The sequence below is a fragment of the Chenopodium album genome, chromosome 4, assembly GCF_948465745.1.
Source record: "Chenopodium album chromosome 4, dcCheAlbu1.1, whole genome shotgun sequence".
NCBI lineage: Eukaryota > Viridiplantae > Streptophyta > Magnoliopsida > Caryophyllales > Amaranthaceae > Chenopodium > Chenopodium album.
In genome coordinates this window covers 78,443,442-78,468,309 of record NC_137837.1, presented here as the reverse complement: position 1 = coordinate 78,468,309, position 24,868 = coordinate 78,443,442, and the positions used below count along the sequence as shown (strand labels likewise).

The 24,868-nt window shown below is 33.4% G+C and overlaps 1 long non-coding RNA gene and 2 pseudogenes across 1 annotated transcript; 2 read left to right on the top strand and 1 right to left on the bottom strand.

The window, feature by feature from the left end:
- Positions 1 to 4,743: 4,743 nt before the first annotated feature.
- LOC145628287 (6,7,8-trihydroxycoumarin synthase pseudogene) lies at positions 4,744 to 6,869 on the top strand (annotated as a pseudogene).
- Positions 6,870 to 15,215: 8,346 nt separating this feature from the next.
- Positions 15,216 to 18,020, bottom strand: LOC145627428 (uncharacterized). Its single transcript, XR_014111389.1, has 3 exons — positions 17,270 to 18,020; positions 16,123 to 16,229; positions 15,216 to 15,855 (listed from the first exon to the last, which is right to left on the bottom strand). It is a non-coding gene; the product is annotated as an uncharacterized LOC145627428 (long non-coding RNA).
- Positions 18,021 to 22,318: 4,298 nt separating this feature from the next.
- On the top strand, positions 22,319 to 24,564 carry LOC145628286 (6,7,8-trihydroxycoumarin synthase pseudogene; annotated as a pseudogene).
- Positions 24,565 to 24,868: the final 304 nt, after the last annotated feature.

Sequence of the window (24,868 nt, the reverse complement as noted above, 5' to 3'; positions counted from 1 at the left end):
TCTCCCACGAACCCTGACCACCCACGAAACCCAAACCCACTTTTTCGACCTAACGGAAACCCTCTCGTCACAAGAGGGGATAGGGACGGTTTCAGGGATGTGGGCTTTGGTTATATTGGTTTTGGGTTTTATGGGCGATGGTGGTGTGGGTGGGAGGGGGCGCCGTTTTCCGAGGTGGGTTTGGATGGAGGGGCCGATTTTCGATGTTATGGTGGTTGGGCAGCGAAAAATCGGTGGCTAGGGACTGGGAGGTGGTGGTTTCGGGGGTAGGCTGGGAGAAGGGCCACCATTGGTTGCTGGTGGACGTGGTGGTTGGTGGGCGTGGATGCGTGGTGGCTGGTTGTTTTGGATTTTTTAATTTTTTTTTCTTATTTATAAACCAATCACGTGTTGACACGTGTTGGGTAACCTAGAATAATGGGTTGTTGACTTTTGTTGACCGGTTTGAAATTGAAGAAAGAAAATGCATATGAAAGTTGGGATCATTGCAGAATAATCAAAAGTTGAGATTATTTAAAGTAAATTGGCCAAAGTTGGGATTATTAAAGTGTATTTTTCCTTTAATTTATTGTAATTGATAATACCTTTGTGGCTCACTCTAATTATAACAAAAGACATCCTTTTTTCTAATTGAATATCAGAGGTTTTTTTAGTGCGGCAGGTCACATAGTGCGACATGAGTTATTTGTAGGCTGTTACTGGTTTTGTTAGGGGTTACTTGTATCTTGGGGTTACTTATATGTGTTACTTGTATTATGAGCAACTCCTACAAGGAACCCCAGACCAAACCCCCATACCAAACCAGTAACCCCCTACAAGTAACCCCTGAGCAAAATCAGTAACACCCTACAAGTAGCCCCAGAATAATATAAGTAATACACTGACCAAAACCGGTAACACCCTACAAGCAAGTAATCCCATAATACAAATAATACCTACAAGTAGCCCCTGCTGCACAATGACTAGACGCATACAAAAATTTATGATTGAATACACAACACCTAAATGTTAATTGAAAAATCCGTACATGAATTAGGATTTATGTTTGAATACACAACACCTAAATGTTAATTGAAAATTCCGTACATGAATTAGGATTTAGTTCATCTCAAATAGAAAAAACATGTAAAAGGTGAATGACATATCATACTAGGGTGCTAATCTAGATGTCAATTAATTAATCAATCAATTATTTTAGGAATAGCACTTTGTTTGATTGAATTGGTAGGTACTCCATCCATTTTTAAATACTTGCTCCACTTTTTAGTTTCGGACGTTTTTAAATACTTGCTCTATTTCTTTATTTGGAAAGCTTTTATAATATATAATTCATTTCTCTCAACTAATGGACCCAACATAAATTATATTTTATTAATTTCATATTCTATCTCCTCAAATTCTCTCACCTACTTATGTTTTTTTTATAACTTTTATTCTTCCATCAACCCCACTACCTCCATATTTTATTAATTTTTCCAATTTCTCCTATATTGAGATATTATCGTATATTAGGAAGATTTGATAGAACATTTCCATATATTTATCTCATATATTGTAGTTAATTTCCTAAGATCCTACGATATCTTTTGATACGAGGACTAGGACTTTGTAACTCTATATATTCCCAATTATAATTAATGAGAAGACAAGCAATTCCATTCTAATATTTTCTACTTCTCTCTAATTTATCATCCTAAAACTCCGCGCATGGAGAAATAGAGCAAGTATTTAAAAACGGAGGGAGTATTCAAATTCTCTCTTTCAATATTGATCAATATTATGTATGTATATTTATTTTGCCTGGCCATTTGAAAGATCAATGTACAAATAAGGTTTTAATTGTTGATGAGTCTTTTACCAAAATGGCTAATTTTACAAAAGTATTTACCAAAATAATTAATTATAAATTTTAATTCAAAAAACTAGTTAAATTATTGACTTGGAAGAAAATTACTTATTTCTTATTTTCCTTTGAACCGGTTTGGTTCACTTTAAGGTGTTTTTTTTTCTTTTTTGTTTTTTTTTTAAATTTTGTTTTTGTTTTTGCTTTTGTTTTTGGAAAATTCTAATGTCATAGTTTAAAATATCTTGTTAATTTGAAAAATAATATTCATTATAATATATTTGCTTACAATTTTCAAGTTTTTAAAAAGTTTCACCCTACATCCGACGGCTCACATCTCTCCCACATTCATTAATGACATTTTTGTAATTTCGCTAATTTTTAAACTTTTTTTTTTTTTTTTTTTTTTTTTTTTTTTTTCAGTTTTTTAACTTTTAAGGCAATTTCATTTACTTTATGACTGATTTCATTAACTTTTACTAACTTTTCATTTACTTCTTAGAAATAAAACTGAAAATCACTTTGTAAAGTTGAAATATTACGAAAATGTCATTAATGACACGGGAAGCATGTTGATCGTTCGATTAACATGATCTAAGGGCCTAGATTAATTCCTAGTTCTTATTATAGCCTTGGTTCTCTTATATATATATATATATATATATATATATATATATATATATATATATATATATATATATATATATATATATATATATATATATATATATATGATCTTAGACAAAAGATAAACTGACTACTTTACTTTATGTGGTAGGACACCAATGTTGCACACTACTATACATATTTCACTTGTACTGTGACACAATTTTAAACGTTTTTGTTTCTCTATAATTGATACAATTCTTGACTAAATCTATCAATGCAGAATGTGTACTGTGCCATTTAATTCTAGTAGTAGATTGAAGACCACTACTTCAGGATACAACCTTTTTACATATGATTTTCACTAATCTATCTATACTTATATAATGTCACTTTCACATGTATTAGGATTGCATCTAAAAAATGCTTATAACAAGACTTGAACTCAAGACCAACAAAGTCTTATGTTAAGAGTCTTACCATCTTAGTCATTTATTAGTTGTATTTATTCATCTAACAAAATAATAGTTAACTTAGATAAGTTGATTTGGTTTCCATTATGTAATGATTGAGTTTGACAACTAAAAAATGTTTATAGCAAGACTTAAACTCCAAACCAACAAGTAGTCTTACTATCTAAACTGACAAATTTGATTAGCAAATTAAACAGGTATAATTAAACTAGCAACCCGGGTGATCACCCGGGCCACACACTAAGCTAGTTGCATATTAAAATCATAAAACATATATAACCAGTGATTACAAAACTTCTGTTGTTTAGCATATACTCTTGAAATACAAATCAAAAACAATAATGGGTTTTCCAAATTAAATTAAGCTAATAAATTTGAAGACAATATTGAAATAGAATGAACTTCATAATTAAAGAATATTACTCAGTATATTTTTAGTGTGACCAGTTCGCACCAATACTAATTAGTGTTAAACATTTTCATTCAATTTGAATATGGAATTGAAAAAGGGATATATATATATTTTTTTCGTACCTAAATACCAATTTGTTTCTAAATAAACGAATTTAATTCGAAAATGCTGTAATAATTAAAATGCTAACAAAATTTAGACACTTCAAATTTAATTGACATGTAACAACACCACCATATACATGATTTACGGACAATTATCATTCTGATTGGGAGGCCGCGTGCTACACAACTATGGAGTAGTTATTAATAAGTGTGAATTGAGATAAACAACAATTACATGCAAGTACTATCCCAAAAACTTTCACCCAATTAGTTAGATGTGTATGATTAGCTAGGTTGAAACCCTAATAAATTAGAGTCTACCAGACTTTAATTTTATAATTGATGAATGCATCGTCACAAGTAAAAAAGAGTAATTTTAAGTCACTATAATACCAGTTTGATATATACTAAGTATGTTTTTTTTTTAATTAACTAACTCATAGCCGATTAGAATCCACACAAAATCCAATATAAAAGCAAATGTGATAGTCTTATTCAAACTATGGCAATTGAGTTTAAAAATTCACAATTTTTTGTACGTGGCTGGCCACATGGTGCGACAGGGGTTATATGTAGGGTGTTACTGGTTTGGTCAATGGTTACCTAAAGAGTGTTACTGGTTTGGTCAATGGTTACCTAAAGAGTATTACTGGTTTGGTCAGGGGAAACTTGTAAGGTGTTACTGGTTTTGGTCAGGGGTTACTTGTAGGGTGTTACTGGTTTGGTAGGAGGCTTTGGTATGAGGTTACTTGTAGGGGGTTACTCGTTCGGTCAGATAGTTACTTATTTTGGTGTTACTTGTTCGATAAGGGGTTACTTGTAGTAGGTTATTCATTTGGTCAGGGATTACTTATTCTTGAATTATTACTTATATTGGGGTTACTTGTTTGGTCAACGGTAAATTATAGGGCTAATTATTGATTCAAGAGTTACTCGGTCCGTCAGGGATTACTCTCACACGGGATTCGCGCTAAGCGACTGACTAAGTAACTCCTACCAGTAAGTCTTAAATAGGTAACCTCTAAAAATAACCTTGAATAAGTAACCCGTTAAGTAACCCATACAAGTAACCCTTGAAAAAAAAATACAAGTAATCCGTGAATAAATAACCCATACAAGTAGCCCCGAACAAAGCCAATAACCCCTGTCACACGGTGTGGCCTGCCGCACTGAAAAACCCCCTTAAACAATATGTTTACATCTCACTATAAATAGTCTTGCTTAGTTGCATGGTGAACACATGAACAATTAGCCAAAAAAATACTTCGTAAAAAGTTTACTACAATTACGAATTTTCAAAACAAAATGTTAGTCCTCTTACTTCTTTTGGCAGCTCTTTCTATCATCTTTCTTGTAATACTTTCAAAAAATGGTAAAAAACAACGATTTCGCCCTCCTCCTGGACCAAAAGGGCTTCCCTTAATTGGAAACCTCCACCAATTTGAACCCTTAAACACTCACGTCTACTATTCCAAACTAGGCAAGACCTATGGCCCAATTTTCGCGCTCCGGCTAATGAGTAAACCTATGGTTGTCATACAATCGGCTAAGTTAGCCCAAGAGGTCTTTCAAACGCAAGATAAGAATTTTTGTAATAGACCATTCACGGTCGGAAGAAAAAGGTTAAGTTACGGTGGGTTAGACGTAGCCCTTAGTCCATATAGTGATTATTCAAAAGAGATGAAGAAGGTACTAATTGTCCATCTTTTAAGCCCGAAGAAGGTCAATTTGTTCGCTTCAATACGCCATGATGAAGTCTCAAGGCTGATTCAAGAGGTTTCTTTTCTATCTTCTGCTTCTAAAGTCGTCAATTTGAGCCAATTGATTCTCAATTATGCAAGCTCAACTTCTAGCAGGATCATGTTTGGCAAGAGGTACGTATGACACTAATGCGTATTTGCACTTAATTAGGGTGCCGAAAATATTTAAGTCAAACCGTTGCAATTTATATCATGATTTGAGAACTAATTAACCAGTCTCTCTTAACACATTATTTAAGTGATCAAACTGTTGCAATTTATATCATGTTTATTTGCTAGAAGTAGGAATGTAATTTAGGGACGGAGGGAGTACTAATTAACAAATCCCTGGCTAATGTATAAAAACACAAACCACTTGACATATAACACCTTTAGCTTTATTTCAATACAAGTATACAACTCCATAAAATCTATGAATAATATTGGTGCATTTGTTGATTGAAAAATGAACAGATACAGCGACAAAGAAGAGTTAGGAAGCAGATACCATAGCCTTCTATCCCAAATCCAAACGATGTTCGCAGCCTTCTTCTATAGTGATCATTTTCCTCTTGGAGGTGTACTTGATAAACTAAGTGGACAATCCTCTAAGCTTGAGAAGACCTTTAAGGGCTTAGACGCGGTTTATGAAAAAATTATTAACGACCATCTTAACAAAAACAAGCTTGAATCGGAGCAAGAAGATATAGTTGATGTTCTTCTCCGCCTCATGAATGATACTTCATTTGCATATAAGCTCACAATGAACCATATTAAAGCAATTTTAATGGTAAGTGTTTCATGAATATTTATACTTTGTATATACATAGTCATTAGTCAAGTGAAAAAGGATGAAAAGGATTTTATACGTATACATAATTTTTGAACTAAGGGTCTATTCTCATACAATTATTTTCAGTTCTGTTCAGCTCAGCTCTAATAAATTAAGTTCAGTTCAGCTGAATTCAGTCATCGAGAACAGACCCTAAATATGCAAATTTTTATTTATTTTTTAAGTTTGAAATTTTGAACCATCGTTCATTTATTTGGTGATACCAATAAAATCTAATGTACTTGCAGAATCTTTTTAGTGGAGGAGCAAATACCACAACAGCTGGGGTAATTTGGGCGCTTACAGAGCTAATAAAGAACCCCGTTCCAATGAAAAAAGTACAAGAAGAGCTAAGGAGCACCGTACAAAATAAAGGTTTTATATTAGAAGGCGATCTCCCAAAGCTTGAATACTTCAAAGCAGTAGTGAAAGAAACATGTAGGCTACACCCACCGTCCCCATTACTTATTCCACGTGAAACAGTTTGTAAAAGCATTATTGAAGGATATGACATTTTACCGAATACTATAGTAATTCTTAATGCATGGGCTATTGGACGAGACCCAAAATATTGGAAAGACCCGGAAATATTTATGCCAGAGAGATTTATAGGGAGTTCAATGGATTTGAAAGGGAAGGTAGCAATGTCAATGATTCATTTCGGGGGTGGAAGAAGAATGTGCCCTGCCGCGAATTTTGGTCTAGCAAGCCTTGAGCTTGTGTTAGCCAATTTGTTGTATTCTTTTGATTGGGAATTGCCTGATGGTTTAAACATGGAAGACATTGACGACACCAATGTGCTCCCTGGTCTTATTATGCATAAGAAACAACAACTTTGCTTGATAGCAAAGAAATTCTAAGGGCAAAGATATTGAAATCATACATGCATGTTTCATTCAATCTCTTGTCTCTCATCTATCATATTCCCTTCTTTTGACTGTTGTTAAAAAAAAAAAAAAAAAAAAAAAAAAAGGAAAATCCATCATCTTAGATTTAATTCTGTGATTAAGGCTATGTAACGTACTGTGGACAAAGTATTATGTAAAATATCTTACGCAAGTTTGTGGCTGTGGTTTAATTCTTTGATTAAGGCTATGTATTATGGTCTAAGGCAAAGTATTATGTAAAAATAATACATCATCTTAGTTTTAAATCTTTGATTATGGCCCTGTTTGGTTTGATGTAAAATGTTTTCATGGAATATGGATTTTCCATTTTTTTTCCCATTTTCCTTTGTTTGGTTTGTTAAGGGGTGGAAAACAATATTTCCAAGGGTGGAAAATTCCATCCTTAATGATGAAAAACATTTTCCTTCCCAAAACAAGGGAAACCACATTTTTCTCCCTTCTCCTTACCTCCTTTTTTTTTACTTTCCTCTCATTCTGACAAATTAGGGAAAAGAGAGAATGAATAGCTTTTGTATTGCTTGATTATTATTCATCAATAGGTTGAGTATTTATACAAAACCTATGCTCATAAGATAGGAAACAATCTTCCCAAAAGATATACCATATATCCTAATGATATATTCACTAAATCATATCTTAACATAAAATAAACCTAAATATATTATTCCTTTAATGATATCTACGGAAAATATATCATACATATATTTTCCGATATCTCATATCTCTAACACATTCATCTTTACATTTCCACTCTTATTTTTTATTTTCTTGGACTTTTCTTGTATGCAACCAAACAAAGGAAAACTAGTATGCAATTGTGTTTTTCTTTGAAAATATGTTTTTTATGAAAACTAATTTTCCATTGAAAATGTTTTACATTAAACCAAACGGGGCCTAAGGCTATGTACTATGTTCTATGGCAAAGTATTATTATGTAACATATCTTACGCAGTTTGTGGCTGTGGTTACTGATAATATATGCAAATAAATGAAGTAATGAGTTGGTGACCAGTAAACATTATAATTAATATAATGTGTAATGAATATATATGGAGGACGATCAACTTAATATTCCACTTTTTTAAAAAGGATGGTTTAAGTCATACAACGTATATTGGAAAAGTTATAGCTGTCTATCAAAAACAATAGTAATGCGACACATCATCATCGATTTGAGAATGTGACACTGTGCACCGTACAAAAGATGAAATTACTTTTGAAATCGACAAAACCTTTGATGAAACTTTAATATGCATTTTTTTTGGCCCTTAGAGCATTGCCATCAATGAGGAAAATTTTCCTCATGAGCAAAAATATTGAGCAAAAATGATGAATTTGGTACTACAACAATGAGGAAAACAAAATTTGCTCATGAGGAAGTCCAAAAATGCTCATAGGATGAGGAAATCTGATGATGAATAGTGTGTAGTGGGCCCCACAAAAATTACTAATCGCAGCTTTTTTTTTGCTGAGCCCACCCCCAAAACGACGCGTTTTGGGAAGCTGAAAGAACAAGCTTCCATCAAAACGCGTCGTTTTGATGGTTGCTCAGGAAAAAAAATATATAAATGCAGCTGCTGACAGGGCGCGTCAGCAGCGCCAATGAAACGCTGACACGCGTCCTGTCAGCGTTTCCCACCCAATCAGAAAATTCACAAACGGTCTTAAAATTTTTTTCCCTACAAATAGACATCCATTTTGACATATTTTGACAAACTTTTAAAAAGCACAAATTTTTTCTTTTGCTAATTTTCTCCCAAATCTACTTACATCTAAATATTATTTTCTTATATAAATTTGAGAAAGGCTATAATTAAAAAAAAAAAAAAAAATCCCCCTCTAATATTTATAATTTTGTTTCGTTGTTTTAATTATAATTTCGGAGCAGTTTTGTTGTCAAGTAATTATTATTGTTGTTTATTTAAAAACAAAATTTCAATTTCTATTGTTAAGTTAATAAAGGGTTATTTTTTTGTGTTCCTAAGTAATTTGTTTTTTTTAATTAGTCTAATATTTAATTAATACGTTATCGTTTATTTAATTTTTTATTGTAATTCCGGAGGTTTTTTTTTTTTTTTAAATAAAGTAATTATTATTGTTGTTATTTTAACATACAATCTAATGGATCCCAACAACCCTAATTACTATCATCTTTCTCAACATTTTTCTGATTTAGGAGAAGATTTCATCACTAATCCCAATTTTCAACTATTCCTAGGAAGATTAGGCAACCCGTCTTTGCAAAATTCTGATCACCAACAAACACCTCCTCAAATTCCTAATCAAAACAGTTACTATGAACAACAAACTCCTCCCGTTACTGTAGGGAGCAACTCTGAGTATGATGAGAGCCAAGAAGAAGCTGTTCCGGAGACACCTCAATACCCTCCACCACCTCCTAGAATACCGACCAACCAACCACTAGCTAAAGCAAGTCGCATTTGGTCAGTTGCTGAAGATGAAGCTCTAATTGGGTTATACCTGAAAATAAGTGGAGACGCGCTTGTTGGTACGAACCAAAAAGCATCTCACCTTTGGCGAAAAGTATGTGACGCTTATAATGCAACTCAAGCAGAGAAGCCGCATATACTACCGCCAAGACCTTTGAAGAGTTTAGAGACACATTGGCGAAGAATGGCAGCTGATTTGCTTCAGTGGACTAGTTGCTATGAGGAAGCGGGTAAACTTCCAGAAAGTGGAAGTGGTTACAACGAAGCTGATCGAATTAAAAATGCATCAAAGTTGTTTTATATCTCCACTAATCCACAACATAATTTTGCTTTTCCCCACGCAGTGGAAATGGTTAATCAAGACCCGAAGTGGAGGACAAAGCTTAGATGGGGTCTGTCGAAAGAGGAAAGAAAGGCTTGTGGTGCTGATGACGAAGAAAATAGTAGTGGAAGTGGGAAGAGGTCTAGGGCTGAGGGTGAGAGTGACGTTCGAACTGATGGATTTTCGTCGGGAGGTCTACGACGACCTGATGGTGTTAAAAAAACAAAATCTCAGCGTAAGGGCAAAGCAATGGCTTCCGAGAGTTCATTTCTGAGTATCGGTGAACAGATGAGGGCGTGTACTGAGGTTAGAGAACGAGAAGCAAATCTACGACAACAAAGGTTGGAACTTGATAGGGAAAAGGAAAAGAGGAAGCAAAAACAAGTTGAATTAGCAGAGAAGAAGATGAATTTTGATATGCTGCAATTGTATTTGAGTAAGACAACACCACTCACTGCTGCTGAAGAGGCGCACAAGGAAGAGTTAATTGAACTAGTTTACGGGCGAAGACTCGTGTAGGTTTTTAAGTATTGTGATTATATATTTGTAATGAGCTAAGTATGTACTGAAGTTTATTTGTTTTAAGCAATGACTAGTCGTAATCAGTTGTTTGTTTTGGGTTGCATTGAAAAGTCACTTGTCTCATTTATGTCAATCCCCTTTTAATGTATTTTCAGTAGTCATTGAAAAGTAGACAAGTCTCATTGAATTGTCACTCGTGTCTTTTTGGATTGATAGTAGTCATGTGAACTTTGTGTCATTGAATTGTCACTCGTGTCAGTAATTGAATTGTCGCTCTAGTTTATGACCACACATTGAGTCCATTGTTTATAAATACCACTGAAACAATCACCCACAAACACACCAAAATATAATAAACCCTCCAAAAATTCTTTCTTATCCCACATACAAAATGTTTTCCATTAGCTCAACATCAAGCTCATCTGATTCTGATCAATATGCGGAATTTGATCAATTAGTTGATGACTTTTTCACTACTCAGCTACCAACTATGTTGCCTAACCAAACACAACCCCAACCCATAACCGAAATTGATCGTGTTCCAGAGCCTAGAGGCGATACAGATAAGAGAGATAGGGAAAAGGGGCATGTACAGTTGTTTAATGATTATTTTGCAAGTAACTCAGTATACAACGAAAAACAGTTTCGCCGTAGATTTCGAATGCAACGACCTTTGTTTTGTAGGATTATGAACAAGGTCGTTGAAGGAGATCAATTCTTCCAACAACGTAGGAATGCAGCTGGCAGACTTGGGTTATCTCCGTTACAGAAATGCACCGCAGCAATTAGGATGTTGGCATATGGGACCGCCCCGGATGTCGTGGATGAATACTTACGCATTGGTAACACTACCGCTCGGAATGCATTGCAACACTTTTGCCAAGGGGTTATCACCCATGTTGAAGCTGATTACCTTAGAAGTCCCACGGACGAAGATTTAAGGAGAGTCTTGTATCAAAATGAAATGCGTGGCTTTCCCGGTATGATAGGTAGCATTGATTGCATGCATTGGGAGTGGAAGAATTGTCCTATGGCATGGAAAGCGGAATACGCAGGCCGAAGTAAAAATGCTACCCTTATTCTGGAAGCCGTGGCAGATCAAGATTTATGGATTTGGCATGCCTTCTTTGGAATCCCTGGAGCTTGTAATGATCTTAATGTCCTCTATCGGTCTCCGGTGTTTGATGATGTTTTGCATGGCCGGGCACCTCCAATTAATTTTTCTGTGAACGGCCATGAATACAACTTGGGCTATTATTTAGCAGACGACATTTACCCTAAATGGCCTACTTTCATTCAAGGTATAACTCTACCTCAACTTCAGAAGGATAAATTATTTGCTGATAAACAAGCCGCTGCTCGGAAGGACGTTGAACGAGCGTTTGGGGTACTACAGGCCAGGTTCGCCATACTACGACAACCGGCACTTGCCTTTAACGAAGACATTTTGTGCGATATTATGAAAGCTTGTATCATTATGCACAACATGATTGTCGAAGATGAACGACACAACTATAATCGGGCCGAAGTTTTGAGAAAGTACTACGAACAAGATCGGCCACAACACAACAGTGCAACAACAAGTGTCACGGTGAACAACAACGAGCCTTTTGAATTCAATGTTGGCCGACCGCCTAACATTGATTTTGACACGTATGTTCAGAGAAGAATGACCTTACGTGATAGAGACACTCATGTTTCTTTAAAGGCGGATTTAGTGGAACACATTTGGCAAAAATATGGTTCTACTAATGAGTAAAAAAATCAAATATCATACAATGTTCGAATTCAGTAAGCGTAATTTTAATAATGTAAGGTTATTAAATATTAAAGTTTGTAGAATAGTTTATAATAATTGTACGACAATATATTATTTTAGTATGTAGAATAGTTAACGATTGTACGTTATTTTTCGTTCTATTATTATTATCCAAAAAAATTCGGTTTTATTACTACGGAATTTTTTTTTCAGGTTTTATTTTTATGCACGTTAAATTAGAAATTTATATTTTAAATTCATTAAAATAATTTGATTACTAAACCTAAATCGTAATATTTACACTTAATTATACAAAAATCAACAAATATATGGTGATGTGTAAGAGAGAGAAATGTAAGTGGAGTATTGGAATAAGTAGGAGAGAGAAAGGTGAGGAAATTTTTTTTGATCATTGATGGGGTAAAATTTCCTCACCAATTTTCCTCATGAAATAAAGGAGAGAGAAAGTGGGTAGAGAGAGAATGAGGAAAATATTTTTTCCTCATTGTTGTGCATGCTCTTAATATTCATATTGTTGGAAAAAATAACTGTTGAAATCAATAACAAACAATAAAAGATTAGAACTTTCCTGGATTGAAGATCCCAAACTCACAGTCGCGCCGTGGAACAATAATCCACTGCCTTAGAAGCGAAATACGCCACCACCGGTACAAGTTTCCTAGTGACGCACGCCCCCCAAGTTTAATGCAACTCTCTCCGTAATCCGTGCACCCGAACTCGAAGAGTGGAATTGCTCAAGAACTGTTCAGATCTCAAAAGGTAGGTTTGTGTTTTCGGCTAGAAGAGTGAATGATGTCACGAAAAGGTAAGACTCGTATTTATATGAGTCCTAGAAAAGGAAACACGTAAGCAAACCAACCTAGGAAAAAAGGCGGGCCCGATCGGGCGAGCTGCCGCCCGATCGGGCGCGATATCAAGTTTTCCAGACGTAGTGTCACGCCCGGTCAGGCGATCTGAAATCCCCATTCCGGGCGAGCCATCGGGCGAAGCCACCCGATCGGGCTCGTCAAAAACTTGAGTCCGCCGCCCGGTCGGGCGAAGCCCGCCCGATCGAGCGCGAGAGATCTCGTAGAAAAACTCTTGTCCGTCGCCCGGTCGGGCGAAGCCCGCCTGATCGGGCGCGAGAGTTCCCTATTTTCCTTGACCACCTTCGCCCAATCGGGCCAGAGCCGCCCGATCGGGCGCGAGTCATCCGTTTGCATTACTATTTCCAACACATATCAAGATTAAATTTAAAAAGTTGTGGTATAAATTGTAAGGTCTTCCATATATACAGTATGTATATAATGATAGATGTACTATTTTTACCTTTTATTTTTCAACACATCAATTTACAAATAATTCAATTAAAATATTATTTTGAAATTTTACTGAGATCAACTAGGGATGCTATGAAACTTAAGTAATTTTAAAAATACACAACAAATTAAGTCAAATAAGTGTTCCTTTATCAATCTTAAGTTATTTCACTACAACAAATAAGATCAAAAAAATCGCCCTCTTAGGTTAAAATTTCGCCCTATTAGGCAAAGAGGGCGATTTTAAAATCGCCCCTAAGTTGCCCTTTTAGCTTCGTCCTATATAATCTTTCTCCCTCTTTGTTAGAGATCAAAGAAGGCAAAAAATTTCGCCCTCTTTGTTTAAGATCAAAGAAGGCAAAAAATTTCGCCCTCTTTGATCAAAATCAAGGAGGACAAAGCTTTTCGCCCTCTTTGATCAAAATCTAAGAGGACAAAAAATTTAGCCCTCTTTGATCAAAATCTAAGAGGACAAAATTTTTTGCCTTCTTTGATTAAAATCTAAGGGCAAAATTAAAGTCGCCCTCTTTGTTCATTTTTTAGTTTTTTAAAAAAAGAATTCTAGAAGGGTACATTTAGGGAAAAAAAGGTCTTAATAGGCATAAATTCTAATTTTGTCATTATATATATATACAAAAGTATTTGACAGGGTAAAGTCGTATCCCCTAATAAAAAATAATTACCTAAATCACTAACTAAGGTAGATAGGGAAGTAGGGTCGATCTCCACAGGGAAACTAGTCTTTTTACTCCTAATTTATTATTATAATCTAAACTATTTAAGTAACCAATATTTATAGTTGAATAAGAAACTAAACTAAAAAGAGTAGGAATAGGGAGAAAATAATATATAAAGGATCTAGGGCATAGGTTCACCAATAAATAATACTTCGGGGTAAAATAGGGTAATCAATCATTGACGTTGCATAAATAACATGATTAACAGTCTCTCGCAATTTATTAACCAACATAGATCTAACAGGCTCTCGCAATTTACTAGATCTAAGTTCTTATTGGAAATAGCCATTAATATCAAATTAACATCTGCTCGATTCATCAATTTAATATTGCTATACTTTTACAAGCCGCAATTGTAAAACATTAAAACAATTCAATAAGAAATTATCATGCAATACCAATAATCAATAATAGTCAATCATCAATGCATTAATTAACCAGATTGTAAAGGGCTCTCGCTACTTATTACAATCACACAATTAATTTATCGGTATTAAATCTCATCTCTCGAATCTTGACTTAACCATTTATAAATTAACTTGCCTATTGAAACTAGACCTAAACATTAATTCTCATCTCTCGATTCTTGAATTAATATTGTCAAACTCATGCATAAAAGATAGGCCTAATCTAGTCACAGAGCATTAATCCAATCAATAGGAAATTAATCTAGCATTGATAATCAACAACAATAATTTACCCCTTCCATATTATTTATTAGATCCCCATAAACCCTAGAAATTGAACTACTCACACATATTAAAAACTAAACTAATCAAGGTAAAATAAATCATGATGAAAGAAATAAAATAAATAACTAAGATTAATGGAAGAGAAATCGTTACCAAAATAATCTGGAATTAATCAAAGAAATAAAAACAAAGGTTTAGAGAGAGAGTTTAGAGAGAGAAGTCTAAGTAGAGAGAGGAAGTCTAAGGAAGAAGAATTAAGAGAGGAAGAAGAGGTCTAAGAGAAGAGACCCTTAATTATTCCGTACAAAACGTATTTAAAACAAAACTAAAACAACTCCTAATTAGAAACTAATTGCTCGTAAAAAATGGTTCTCCAGAAACACGCGCCCGATCGGGCTAGAGGCCGCCCGATCGGGCGCGCCTTTTTGCTCGCTCAGGTCTTCTCATAGCCCCGCCCGATCGTGCTAAGCCTCGCACGATCGGGCGCGCCTTGGGCCACGCACCAGCACGCATCTCGCCCGATCGGGTCCGGTCTTCTTCTTCGAGGCTTGGACTTCGATTGGGCTAGATTTCTCGGCCCAATCCATATTTCCTCTCGGGTCTCGAATACATGGTCCAATTGCCTCGTGATCCAAATAACCGAGCCCTTAATCACGGGCTCGATGGCTCTAGCGGGCCTTGGGCTCCAAAAGTGGTCGTGTTCCTCCAATGCTCGTAGTCGCTTCATAAAAATCCCGGGAAAATGCTCCAAAGGTGCAATTCCCTGCAAAACTCAACCAAAACTACGAAAACACTAGAAAACACATATTAGTAATAAAAGTGGCCCGAAAGAGCCAAAAACACTACTGATAATGACCACGGGACGGGGGTAAAACACTATATAAAATAGACATATCAGTATTAACTAAGTTTTTCTAAATAGCAAATAGCTAAGCCAAAGAGTACTAAAATTTAATAATGTTTTTTCTAGGACATGAACTATCAAGCAATCTTCTCATTCTTGCAGCTTCTAGCATCCCCTTTTTTTCCATTTGTAATGCAACCCGCCTTTTGGTGTCCATCCCCAAAACATCAGCACATTGACTTGATCCCCTGACTGCAAAATTGACAGAAACAGGTAAGAAACGGTTTCGAGTCCTGCAGGTTTTAATGTAACTGTTAATCCTCTTCAAGAAGAAAGGGAAAGTTACAATTCACAAAAGTCAAGTTCAAGAATAAGATACTAAAATGGAATGTTTGATTGACTGATCGACTACTGCCAAAATAACAACATGTAGAAAGGCATTAGTGTGAGCACCATGTCTTATACCTACTGAATTACATAAGCTAATAACATAACCATGGCATGATAATGCATCCACATGACAATTTTATATATGTAAAGAGTAAGCTAGAAAATATTACCTCTATCAAGCATCAAGGCCAATCTTCTCCACGACTAACCGAAGCTTTTGTTCTAGGTCATCTTGTTTCTTCTTAGAAACTTCAAATTCAGCTCGCAATGTAAAATACTAGATAATGCAATTATTGGCACCAAAAACATTTAAACTCAAAGACTAACAGGAAAGTGCAACCAAGCTTTTTGGGAGAAATCAAGGACTGACTACAATATGCTTCAAGAATGTAACTAAACACTACAATTCTCGGCATAAGCATCATAATTAATAATTACATAAAGTTAATAAGTCTCAAGCTAATCAGATAATCTATATAACATGCCCTTAAAGTAAACGCAGTGCCTAAACATTCATGATGTGCACACTATCATCAGATTTCATATGGCCAAAGAGTAGCTTTTTAACTTTTTGAGGGGAGTATGTCGTAAGATGTCCCAACCTACCCGGTAATCGAGCAATACGGAAGTATACCCTGAAGCAGGTGCGTCAACGAACAACCCGGGAACGCAAACATGGGCTATAATTCTATGCCACTCACTGCATAATCAAATGACAAAAAATCTTGATTGAGGATCTCTTCTGAATATTTAATTTGATTTTTCGATCTTTCTTAGTTGAATTTCTAATAGGGGTTCTTGTAATTTTCTGTATATCTGTTCTAGTTGTCACACACTAGTGTTAAAAAACAAGGTCCTACAAAGATCACATGTTTATCTTCTAATAAGCACAATGAGACACTTCAAACATACATTAAAGAGTAAGCTCTATGGTTTTAAAAATCTACCATGATTAATTGCATACATGTGGACACAATTAAAACACGGAACGCCAATTACAAGACTGCCGAAAATATCAAGATAAATATGCTTTCATGTACTCGTACTCCGTAATTGTTACGAAAAATAGGCAGAAGTGGATTGCAACTCTTCTGTCAAAAATCATTTCATACAAGTAATCTGTCCACAATTTTCTTTTATAGCATTGACAATATGCACATAAAGCAAGCTTATTCTTAATCAAATACGTAGTATATATGAGTTAATTATGTTCATTGGCACCTTCAGAATCCACAAAGGCAATTAAGAGATTACTCAAAGCATCATCACTGATCAAAAAGGGGAATAAAAAATGAAATAATTGCTGAAAATGCTCACCAAGATGGCAACTGTTTGACTTCATTTGAAGTGTTGGACTAGGAATGTTTTGAGTGTTTGCACCGAATTGAAACCACATCCATCTGGAGACTCGGAGAGCAAGAGTGAAACCTCAGACATAAAAACATTTCATCTCCTCTTTTGAAAATTCAGATAAAGTGGGATCAACTATCTCAAGAAACCTACCATCTTGACCAAATTGCCGAGCTCAAACGTCTAGTAAATTAACATGTATTTCGGATCAATATAACCTATGTTATTTGGGAATATTCTGTCATAGCATCTGATGCATAGTCAGTAAATACATGTGCAATCCCAAAATCCAACAACTTTAATTAGAATAGAAACTATTGTCAAGAAGTACATTGCTAGGCCTAAGGTCGCGATGCAACAAAAAAAACATTAACACATTCAAGACCACAAGCAATGCCAAGACATATATAAGCTCTCATAGATCAGTTTAACTGGAATTTTTATCATCTAATAATGCAGCTAAGCTTCTGCCTTCTACAAACTCGTACACCATGACTATATGATCATCTTCAGCACAACTTCCTATGTTTGTCTATCCCTCAAATGGCAGAGAAGCTATCACTGATAGACCTTTCACCGACTCACTGCATAATCAATGCCTGTCTATCCTTTCTAAATAAATAAGAAGCACAATGTGTTTGAAAAAAAATTATAATCTAGTCCATTACAATCCAAAAGTTGGATAATACTAAATAATTCACAATCTTCAAAACCGAAAACTAATTTAGTCCAATAAACTTAAGACAGGAACGCTTAAAGATTACAGGTTAATGATTATGAGTTTATTTATGAAAAGTACCAAATCATAAACTAGCTCTGAACATAACATGAATACCTTCACAATCAATAAGTAATCTGTAATCAAACTGCAATCAACTACTCTTATACATTACATTTTGAAATCAGATAATGAGTTAATTAATCATATACTTATCTCCAATGATCATGCATCATAAACACTTGTTCATACAAAACAATTTTTTTTTAAATCAACAGTCTTTGAGGCGTTTCATCAAACACTTTATCTGCACTATTTGAAAACTATAAACTTTTCTTTTTTCCCAGATTCTGTAAGGCATTTCATCAAACACTATATTTGCAACATTCCGGATTATTTAAGTACGATTATTATAGGTATTTCATCAATTTTTTAACAGGAAAAATCAAAAGATTGCTTGACTCGACAAAAGTAGCATGCTATACAACAAATTTCGAATCCAAACAACAATTTAAATTTCAATAACAAAAACATTCGAGCAATTAACTAGCAATAAACCCTGGATTGTGAAGTTGATAGTCCATAATTTAATACTACCTGAGAAGCCGCTTCAATGGAGGAGAAAGTTCAAAGTTGTTTCAATGGAGGATCGAGAAAGCTCAAATTCGCTTCAATGGAGAATCGAGAAAGCTCAAACTCGCTTCAATGGAGAATTCGAAGTGTAGTTATCGCATTGTGAGGAGAGAGAGGGGTTTTACAATTTTTTGTTTTGGGGTTTGTTTTACGGAGTACAGTAGAAGTATTTGTTTATTTGTGCAAGCAAGGACGACAACTTCTTTTAATTTGCCCCCTTATTGTTTATCAAAGAGGGCGATTGTTTAAGTCGCCCTTATTGTTTGATCAAAGAGGGCGAATTTAATTTAGTCGCCCTTATTGATCAGCTCTAAGACAACGACCTAAATTTCGCCCTTTTTGATAACAATATAATAGGGTGAACTCTATATGCCCTATTTGATGGTGTTTAAGAAGACAAAATTAAAGTCGCCCTCTTTGTCAGAATAAAATCGTCCTCTTTGATCTATTTTCTTGTAGTGTTTCTTGCATGACTATTCAAAAAAAAAAAAAAGTTATTTCTTGCATGCACATTATTTCACTAGAAATCTTGAATATGTTGTTGTAGCCGTTAGAATGACTTTCAATTTTTTTTTTGTTTTTTTTTTTTTTTGAGGAAGACTTTCATTTGATTAACCTAAATAATATAGTAGTAATTACACAAATTATTCATTTGATCAATACTTGACTATAAACTCAAATTATTCTGTTATTCCCACAAAGAGGGCACTCTCTACACTCTGAGATGATGTAGCTAGTTTTATTTAAAGATTGAGTTGGACAGCTTGTATTTCCTGTTTAAAAATTTGCCTACTGTAACAATTTTTTTTTAATGTTTACGGTTAATTTCACAATGTGATTATTGTTTCTTAAATAAAGACTTTGAAAAGTCCCAAAAAAAAAAAAAAAATTATACACAACATTAATATTTAACTTCTACAATGTGATTGGATCTTGAAAAAAATAGTACTTAGAATTGAAAAAGAAAAAACAAACACTTTGAAAAGTCCAACTATAGACAAAAAAGAAGTTACAAGTTTCACATTGTGATTGTAGCTTGAACAAATATTTTAAAGGAAAAAAGAGTAGTTTAGGTAAAATAACTATTGTTTAGCTTTATTTTAATTAACCCCTACACTTGTGTAATAAGTATTTGCCCTTTCCTCAGCCGTGTAGCCCACAGAAAATATAACTAGAAGGGTTAGAACATGTGTATAAATTCAATAGGTAACTCCTTAAAATGACTACCATTATATTAATTTTTATTTTATTTTATGTCAAATTTTATTATAAATGTTTTTTTCTTATTTTAAAAATTTCTTATTTATATATTTTTCACATGTTTTAAAATTTTCAAATTAATTTATGATTTTTTTATTAGTAATAATAAAAACTAAATTTCTTAAATTAATTATGAAAATTATATAAAAAAAAATTCAATAATTATTTCAAAATTAGATAAATAATTTATAATGAATTTTAACTTTTTAAAAAAAAATCATAATTAGAGAATATAAAATTAGTATAATGGTTGTCATTCTAAGGATAGATGACTACCATAAAATCATCCATACCCAAGCACCTAATGTAAGTCCCCTTAATTAGATGCTTTGATAAAATCCTAGAGATCTAATGTTTTAATCTTGTCATGTAAATATGTAATGCAGTAAGGGTGCTTGGGAGTAAAGAATTCCCTTACACACACTCTCCTTTATTCCCAAATGCTTGATTGTAAATATTAGAATAAAAAAATCATGAAGAATTAACTCTGATTAGGATCCTCCACATCAGTTAAGATATTAAAATATGGCACCATATATAAGTAAAAAAAACACCTATATATGAGATAATCATATAAGCTAGATTAATTTATTTCAAATTGAATTCAAAGGAAGAGTATTCTACAAAAGTATAAAATTTCGGGTGTCGTATTAGTCCATGTGGTATCAGTTTATTTTACTTTATTTTTATTTAATATATTATTCTAATGGTATCAGTTGATTTAGGGATGGAATCTTGATTGATTTGTTAGTAGTCAAATACTTCTCTCTTTCAATGTTGACAAATGTGCAAGTATATTCCCCTTTAAAAGATCAAATTAAAGATCAACTAAAGATTTGTATTTTAGGCCTCAATTAGTAGTCAAGTTTGATGGATTTATCAAGCTCTAGACCAATTAAGGGGTAAAAATTCCTTTATTATTTATTTTCGGGCTTTACCCCATTTGGGCCATTTCTAAGGGTGTAGGCTGTTGAGTTAGCACTTCCAATTGATACATACATGGTTCTTATTTGGCTAATAACACTTCTATTTAATTATATTTTAATTTTATACAATATTTTTTTTAAAGATGCGATATTTAAAAAGATTGGTGAAGACTAATAAGTCATGTGAAAAACAAAAATCTACCTATATGTCCTTAAAGAGTAAAATCTTACTAGTATTACTCTTAAGAAAATTTATGGAGTTTTAACACCAAAAGAAGATAATTTAGCTTTCTTTTAATATTATTATTATTAAATGTTAAAAGATCTAAAACTAATATACGAAGTAAGTCAACTGAACTATTTTATCTAATTCTCTTAGTCCCTAAATAATTTAAAGTTCTAATAAGTAATGTATGTTTATCATAAAATATTTGTCAGTAAATACAATTTTTATTTACTATTATATTTAGTTGGGACTACACACTACATATTTAAATAAAACTTAGTAATATGTCATTTTATGTCCTAAAAATTTTATGTCATCTACTAGTAATATGTCAAATTATGTCATAAAAATTTTTATGACATAAAAGGACATATAACTAAACGATATTAATAACTTAGAGTACTTTTTGTTCACCTTTAAACTTAGTAATATGTCATTGTATGTCATAAAAATTTTATGTCATCTACTAGTAATATGTCAATTAATGTCATAAAAATTTTATGACATAAAATGACATATAACTAAATGACATAAATTTTTTAGAGTATTTTATGTCTTTTATAGTGTAAAGATTAGTAATACTACCTACCGAGTACATCATTTTATGTCATAAAAATTTTATAACATTTTTATTTTTGCAATAAATTTTTATTAAAAAGAGCTGAAGAGTATTCACCCAGTTATTTTTGCAATAACATTTTTATTTTTGGAGATGAATATTCACCTAGTTTGATTTGTCCAAACAAAAAGATTAATAAATTGGAGTCTAACAAGACTTTAATTTGTTAATCAAGTAGCTATACTACAAGTTAGAAGTATTGTTTTTTTAATCAATTACATCATATATAACCAATCAAACTATACCACATAGATGAAAAATGGCATATATATATATGATCCACAATATATATATTATAAAAACATGTTACATTTTACTATAAATAGTCTTTCGTAGTTGCACGGCAAAAACCACGAATAATTAGCCAAGAAAAAAAAAACCCCTTGTACAATTCTCATACAACAAAATGCTAATCTTCTTCCTTCTTCAAGCAATTCTCTCTACCATCTTTCTTGCAATAATTATTATTTCCAAAAATAGTAAAAAAAGACGATTTTGCCCTCCTCCTGGACCTAAAGGGCTTCCCTTAATAGGAAACTTTCACCAATTTGAATCCTCAAATACTCACGTCTACTATTCCAAGTTAGGCAAGATCTACGGCCCAATCATCGCGCTCCGGTTGATGAGTAAACCTATGGTTGTGATTCAATCGGCGAGGTTGGCCAAAGAGGTCTTACAAACACATGATAAGAACTTATGTAATAGACCATTATCGACCGGAGGAAAAAGACTAAGTTACGGTGGGTTAGACATAGCCCTTAGTCCATATAGTGAGTATTTGAGAGAAATGAAAAAGATACTAAATGTTCATCTCTTAAGCTCTAAGAAAGTCGAGTCGTTTGCTCCAATTCGACATGAAGAAGTCTCAAGGTTGATTCAAGAGGTTTCCTCTCTATCTGCTGCTTCTAAAGTCGTCAATTTGAGCAAATTGGTTCTTAGTTTTGCTAGCTCAAATTCCGGTAGGATCACTTTCGGCAAGAGGTACGTACATTTTTTTTATTGTACATGCTTGCATGTACGTACTATATTGTCGTCTATTAATAGGGGTGGATCTTCATTGAGGCTCTAGCAAAACGATAATATACCACCTCCGATTTATTTTTTTTAGTTGCAACTTTGGAATATTTTATATCTCACAAATAATACCTTAAAGTTGCAACTAAAAAAAAATCGGTGGTATTATATTTTTTTTTCTTATGCCTAACTAAAGTTGCTCTAACTGAGCCCCCATTCATCTTGATAATTAATAAAATTTGTTTATCTAATAGCATTTTCGTTAATATATCAATAATTCATCTCAGTCAGCATGACATTTTTGTAAATAAGTGAACAACTTTTATTAATATGTGGGTCCCACAAATATTGACTTATTTACGAAAATGTCATGTTGACTGGGATTTTTTGTTGATTTATTTACGAAAATGTCATTAGATAAATAAATTTTGTTTATCACCAAGATAAACTTGTATTTTCTGCAACATAACTCCGTGTATAATAATATATATTTTATGTTTCAATGCACAGATACGACGATGAAGATGTGTTAGGAAGTAGATACTTTAGCCTTCTACATGAAGCTGAAGCAATGTTCATAGGCTTCTTCTTTAGTGATCATTTTCCTTTTGGGGGTTTGCTTGATAGACTTAGTGGACAATCCTCTAAGCTTGAGAAGACCTTTAAGGAGTTAGATGCAATTTTTGAGAAAATTATTAACGAACATCTTAACACAAACATGCTTCGATTTGAGCGAAATGATGTCGTTGATGTTCTACTCCGTCTCATGAATGACACTTCCTTTCCATTTAAGCTCACTATGAACCACGTCAAAGCAATTTTGATGGTAGGTTTTTCACGATACCGATGATATACTCTCTCCGTTCCTTTTAAATTTAAAAATTAAATTACTCCTTTAGTTTTTTTGTTTTAAACGCATCAACTTGATTTTTGCCTTATTCACATACTATGGTTGACTTAATTTTTTCACCTTTATGAAATAAATAAATATTATTATATAATATATCATTAGATTAGTCATAATGTCTAGTTTCATAATATAATTTTGTTACAATTTTTACTAATAGGAAATTAAATATATTAATGGTCAAAATTTTGTATTGGGAAATGTGCCGTCTTCTTATTTTATTTTTTTTATTTATGGTAAGAAAAATGATTCTGATCAAACCTCAACCTTCACGGTTGACTTAATTGTCGTAAGCTTTTTTTTTTCATGATTATATTTATAATGTTATTCCAATATTTGCGCAGAATCTTTTTGTTGGGGGAGCAAATACCACAACAGCTGGGATAATTTGGGCACTTACAGAGCTAATAAAGAACCCTATTCCAATGCAAAAAGTACAAGAAGAGCTAAGAAGCTTGGTAGAAAATCAAGGTTGTATATTGGAAAGGGATCTCCCAAAGCTTGAATACTTTAAAGCAGTAGTGAATGAAACATTTAGGTTACATCCACCAGCCCCATTATTGGTTCCGCGTGAAACTAGCCAAAAAAGCATCATAGATGAGTATGATATTTTACCCAATACTACGGTAATTATTAATGCATGGGCTATTCAACGAGATCCGGAATACTGGAAGGATCCGGAAATGTTCATGCCGGAGAGGTTTATTGGGAGTTCAGTGGAATTAAAAGGGCGCGATGTGATGTCAATGATTCCTTTCGGAGGAGGAAGAAGAATGTGCCCTGCATATGATTTTGGTCTTGCAAACCTTGAACTTGTGCTAGCCAATTTGTTATATTCTTTTGATTGGGAATTACCAAATGGTTTAAACAAGGAAGATATTGACAACAACAATGTGCTTCCTGGTCTCATTATGCACAAGGAAAAACATCTTTGCTTGGTAGCAAAGAAATTCCAATAATAGAAACCTGCTTACAAATGCAACCTATTTAGATGTGCAAAGCATACGTACTTATGAATGACAATATCCATTTAGTATTATTCTACAAAAATATAATATCCATATAGTCATAATAAATAAGCATGAATTATGTCATGCTTAGTATTACTTCCATGGTTAAGGAATAAGGATATATATATGTAATTAGGATGGATCAGTGTATTATTATGTACTACATTTTACACAATAACGATACAACAGTCATAATTATTAATTATAATTGTGTTGAACTTGTACTGATTTATACTTATTATGAAAATGCAAT